This window comes from Mycteria americana, chromosome 7 (assembly GCF_035582795.1).
Source record: "Mycteria americana isolate JAX WOST 10 ecotype Jacksonville Zoo and Gardens chromosome 7, USCA_MyAme_1.0, whole genome shotgun sequence".
Lineage (NCBI taxonomy): Eukaryota > Metazoa > Chordata > Aves > Ciconiiformes > Ciconiidae > Mycteria > Mycteria americana.
This window is the reverse complement of record NC_134371.1, coordinates 30395987-30402043: the sequence shown is the minus strand read 5'-3', so window position 1 is coordinate 30402043 and position 6057 is coordinate 30395987.

The window sequence follows — 6057 nt, the reverse complement described above, 5'->3', positions numbered from 1 at the left end:
AGGAGGAGGAGGAGGGGAGGGGGGAGGAGAGGAGGGAGAGGAGGGGGGGCAGAGGAGGGGGGAGAGGAGGGGGGGAGGGGGGAGAAGGGGGGGGAGAGGAGGAGGGGGGGGGGAGAGGAGGAGGAGGAGTTGTTGTTGTTGGAGGGAAGAGCCCGGCGGCCCCGACCGCGCCCCCGCCCCTCCCCGGGCCCGGGGCAGCGTCGGGAAGCGCCGTGGCGGGAAGCAGCCGACCTGCGGGGAGGACCGGGAGCTCCGTTTCCATGATAAAACTCATTTATTATGAATTCCCACCCAGCACCGCCCCCCCGCATAGCGGCAGGACTTTCCCCATCGCCCACTGACCCCGCACCGTGCCCCGCAGCCCCGCCGCTCCACGTCCCCATCCCTGTCCCCATCCCCATCCCGCTCTCTTTCCTGGGCTTTTTACCTCCCTGCACCTCGGTCTCTCCTGCTTTTGAGCGATTTCACCCATGGCAAAGGTTGCTCTTTCCTGAGGAACGGAACAAACCACCAAAAACAAACAAACAAACAAAATGCCAACACGGATAAAAAGCATTTTTATTTTCTTTCCATGACGCGTATGCTTGCCTGCTCGGGGGTGACACTATTTCAGGCATGTCTATTATTTATGTTTCACTATATTTATATTAATTAGAGACACCATCCATATACGTAGTTCTCCAAAAAAAGCAGGAGAAGGGGACTGACAGCTGATACTGAACTTTCTCGAGAGAAACAGGCAGAGAGGAGCAGAGTACACAGCCATAGCTGCACTGTGCGTGCCAGTCCCATATGACATTCCTGGTCTATGCTTGGGATCACTCCAGTCCCAGCCCCACTTTCCCTCCTTCCCTCCTGGTGGGGACCCCAGAGAGATGAGTCAGGGCTCCTGGCTGGGATGCTGAAGATGATGGAGTCCCCAGAGTCATGCCAGTTTTAGAGGAGATGGCGGCACTCATGTCATCTGTGCCCGGGCAAGAGGACCATCCCTTCAAAGCACCCACAAGACCTTGGTGATGGGCTGTGGCAAAGCACAGAGGAGTCTCACCTTGCAGAGCAGTGGAAAGAGGGCCCTGAGCTCCCCCGCCCCCATCCATGCTGACCATCTCCCTCGGGAGTTGTAACCTGTTGTAACCTAGCCAAAGCAGGTGACCTCTCCTCTCCCATGAGACGAGTGTCCCAGCCCCGTCCTCGTCCTGTCCGACAGCTCCGGGTCACTTCTCCATCCTGGGGAGGTCTCTCCGCAGGGAGGCGACAGTTTGCCAAACATGTGGGTGAGGGGAGGAGGAGGAGGAGGAGAATGAGGAAGGCTCCTGGCTGGACCTCCGCTCTTGCCTTCGCCCAGGGTACCAGGGCACATCGGCTCCGGGCTGGGTAAGCAGGGACTGGACCAGAGCTGGTGAAATACCTGGTGCAAAGGCTCAGCTGGCAGACAGAGTCCTTTTCCCAGAAAGAAACCTTGCACCAGATGAAACCTTGCCCAGCTCAGGGCTGACCCGAGCCCTTGTGGGAGCGATGCACTCGGGATGTGCTATTACCTCCAGCAATTGCGCTCTGACTGGCAGTGGCCCCCCGGGGCTTTCCACATAGCTGGGAGCTCCCGCAGCTTTTGCCAGGGGTTGAAAATGGCCCTGCATGAGTGGTACATGAATAATTTTTTCACACAGGGAGTCCAGCTCGACCACGAGAAACCGACGGCCCAGCTGGGATGCTGTACTCCCCCACTCTGCATTGGGTTTGCCCAGGCTATTGGTGAAACACTCCCAGCACACCCAGATAAAAGAGTTTCATTCTTTCCCCGCATCCAAGTAGGTATTCCTTCCAGGGATTAATTAGTAAATTAAAATGGTAGAAAGACAAAATTCTTATGATTAAGCACAAGCCCTGGTGGTGATGTCTCTCTCTTGCAGACCTGCATGCTGTGTCCCAGCACATTCCCACCTCCCTTGAAGGGCTGTGGGCAGCGGATTCACCCCCCAGATTGATTCTCTTAGTGGGAAAGACACTGGGGTTGGGGTTTGGGTGGATGAGAGCTACCTACTCCTTAAACACCAATTCCCAGTCCTGAAAGCCCTGACCATGCAGCCCGCAGCGCTCTGCACCTGCGGGAGAAGGAGGGTCCCTTTGTTGGGGCGGCAGTGACCATGGTCTGGGGGTGCTGGCAGCAGCTGTGAAGCCTCCGAGTGCTGCCTCTGTGCACGGTGGAAGAGGAAAAGTCCAGTCTGGAGAAGTGGGAAGGAAAATGTGCCAGCGTGGGGAGGCTTCCCTGTTTCATAATCTCAAACCTGGGGATTCGTAACTTCTCCCAGGTCCCCATCAGTTTACCAATATTCTCCTTGAGGTGCCTATGGCTCCCTGCTGCGGATCAGGGATGAGCCACCACCTACCAGAGACCCCACAGCTGCAGCTGCCCATGACTCCTCAGCAAAGCGCTCCTGCCAAGCCCTGCGCCTCAAGGCCGGGGCTGGCCAAGCCTCCTCGCTCTCCAGATTAATGCAAGTGATGTGCTGAAAGCTGGATTGAGTAGAGCTGCAGCCCTGTTTTCTAGTCCCATCCAAAAAAGCCATCACATCTTGCCTGGCAAAAATTGTCCTTCTTAAACCTGAGTCACTTAAAATTCCGTGTTCTGATGATCTGTAATTTCTGGCTTTTTCACTGGTTCCCCCTGGCAGGGCCCAAACCCCAGTGGGGATCAGCAGGCAAAAGGGTGGGCAAAGCCGTAGGCAGAAAGTGCAGATCCCTGCAGCTTTGGGGGCTGAAATCCCTTCCCTGCCCACTCTGCCCAGCACCCATGGGACTTGGGAGCCCGGGCTCCCAAGGAGACAGTTGTTCTGCAAAGCCATCGCTCTCCACAGTGAGCACTGACAGGCAGCCCCCACTGCTCCCAGAGGCGTGGGCAGAGGCACAGAAGCAGGGCAAGCCTTATTTTGGGGCCACCCAAAGGGAAGAGGATGCTTTTCTCAGTGAGACAAGCAAAGGAGAGGTTAAAAGTGTCTTTTCATCATCTGGGCAGATTTGGGGGATTTTTATCAGCTCTCTTCTTTCTTTAACTCTGGTTAATTTGCTCTTGAAGTGTTGACCCAAGGCAACACCAAGGTTTGCTGTTAACTCAGTTGTAGTGCCACCTCCCCTGCCTGGGCTCTATTACGTAGGGGAGAAGGAATCCCTAGAAATTATAACTTGATTATTTTACTGAACGTGTGATTACAAATGGGAGCCCGTTAGGGCTCTGAGTAATGAGCACCACAGTCAAGATATAATTAAAATGAGTCCAGGCTCCCCCGGCCCCAGCTCTTGCTCCGAAGACAAGCAGGCTGCTCAGAAAGCTGTTTGCCTGCTTTTCACCCCCCCCACTTATTTCTCAGTGACCAGAGGAAAGATGGTAAATTTCAAAGGGGTGGAAAAAAGAAACAAAAAACACTTGTGAAATTTCCAGGCTGATTTCTTTTTTTACAGCTTTCGTTCTGCTCAGCAGTGGTGCCCTAGGGACGGGCAGGGAGAAGGACAAGCTCTCCCTCTCCTGCCCACGGGTGGTCACCAGCGTTATATTAAGTCGCGGTGAGCCTGGAGAGAGGCAGATTAGGCTGAAAATTAGAAAACGTGGCAGGGACAGGATGTCCCCCGAGAGGGACTCAGCCACAGAGCCGGGAGACGCCAGCATGGCTGAACTCGTGGGGACCCTTCCCAGCTGCCAGTCATGGTGATGCGGGGTGCCCTGGGGCATCGTGCTGAGGCTCCTGCACCCAGTGAGCTGGGCCCACGGCAGGGCAGGACAGCTGGCTGCTTGGCTGCTTTCATTACTGTGTGTTTTCCCAAAGAACTTGGTGTGACCCCAGCGGACTTTTCCCAGCCTCCTGCCTGGAGGTGCTGCACATCAGGGAGGGGAGAAACAACAGCATCTCCGCTGCGGACTGCTGGCTGACTCCATCCCTGCCTCCAACCAGATCCCGTGCCTGGAGAGCACAGCACCCCGGCCCTCTCCCAGAGCATGATTTTTAGGCAGGATGACATTCTGAAGGGTGAAATATTTCTGATTTTGGAATCTATGGGGTTGGTGTCTCACATGGGGGAGAGCTGGCAGGCAGCAAGGGAGAGCTGCAGCGATGCAGTCAGTGGGAAGATGCACAGCAGTGCCAGCAGCAGCTCTCCAAGGTTGCACAGCTCTTGCCCAAGCCCAGCTCCTGCGGGGAGCCAGCCTGCTGTTGGGGCAAGATGGTGTGAGTGAGTCAGGGATTTGGGCAAAGTGGTGTTCTCCTCGAGGCTGGAGGAGGACCCCATGCCGAGACAGCAACTGGCGGTACGGAGCCTGCGAGCCACCAGCTCCCTCCAAGCCCGGGAGCTCAGCACAGGCTGGGGAAACCCAGGTGGGGGGAGCTGGGTGACTGAGAGCAGTGCTACAGGCTGAGTCAGAGCACCCATGGGTGCTCTGCTAAACATCAGCCCTGCCCTGTTTCCCCTTGAGTGACCCTAAGCCTGCAGAAGATGATGACCACAGTGACAATGCAACGACTTAGAAAGGGATGGCATCATAGCATCATGGCATCAGAAGCCGTCAGCAGAGAGCCCCAAGGATGGCCGCACACCTGAAATGCAGGGTGCAACGTTGCACCTTCCCATCCATGTCCCAACCACGTTGCTCCCCAAAATTACATCTTGGCAGTGTAAATGCAGAGCAAAGACACGAGGGATGCCTCAGCACAGCCATGCAGTAGGTGCTCTGCCTGTGTCTGCTAATGTTGGTATGATATTGTGTTACTAAAACATGTAGAAAAGTGTGCTGTAGACTGCCATACCTGTGCTCCCAGTGGTTATTTTAACTTGAGTAAATAGCATAGTGGACAAACCACACATTCAACCAAATACATGGAAAACCCCTCTTGTATAGAGATATCAATGTATCATCCGCAACCTCAAGCGGCCAACCCTGTGGGTGGCAGTTCATTGCACACACCTGGGTGCAGCTGGGTGCCTCCAGCAGGAAAAGGAAGGTGGGAGGAGGAGGGCAGGTGAGGAGCACGAAGCAAATCTAGGATGCAGGAGCCCATGCCGAGGCAGAGCCTTGGCTCTGTGCCCTCGGGGCAGGCGTGGGAACAGCAGGCTCCTGCCCCCTCTCGGCTTTCAGCTCAGGCTGCTGCCTTGCTCAGAGCGCACAGAGCAGAGCAGGGAAGGGAGTCAAAGAGCTGTCAGGTGTTGTTAGCAGTGTGGCATCTCTTAATAAGGCCCATCTGGCTGGAAGGCACTGGATCCGGCAGGATTTCTGCAGACCTGATGGTGAATGCTTCTGCCAAGGTTTTACAATCAGCACTAATAAACATGCCGGGGTGGCATTTGGCACTGTGAGCTCAAACTTCCCAGGCTGAGACTGAGAAAAACCAGAATTACAGCAAAAAATCCTCGCTGCACAGCAGAGCTCCTGGGCAACTCTATTCCACCTCCTGGGATGTGCGGATCCCACACAGCCTGCAAATGCCCACCTGGCTGCAGGTCACTTCTGGTGGAGTAGCTGATTCCCATGGATGCCCGATCTTGCTGGGAGTGCATGCACAGATCCTGCATCCTTAACCAAAGGGCTGGCTGGGCTACCCAGGTTTTCCACCAGCCTTTCACCCCTGAAGAGCCACCGGACCTTTATCTGAATCTCCATCCTTCTCGTCCTGCATCGCTGCACTATAAGGGATACAGGTGGCTGCGTGGGATGATAACCACAGCGTGGAAACCCCTGTCCTCAGGAAGAGGGATTGCGGGGAGACTGCGGGGATCAAACCTGCTGTGACAAACCTGTGTCTCACCTAAAGGCAGCACCTGTCATGCAGGCAGCGGGCACTTTTAAAGCAGGATGGCACTGCATAGAAAGCCTGGGTGGGAACAGCTGGACCTGTGAGTGTGTAATAGCAACAGAAAAAGCCCATGTGATTTAGGGAAATGCCGCATTTGGGGACAATGAAAGGGTAGAGCTGAACTGAGCGGCTGTGGATGAATCACAGGGCTTTAGGGAACATGCTAACGGGTGTTTAAACTACTCTGTAAAGCTTGGCTCAGTTCTGGCAGACATTTGGG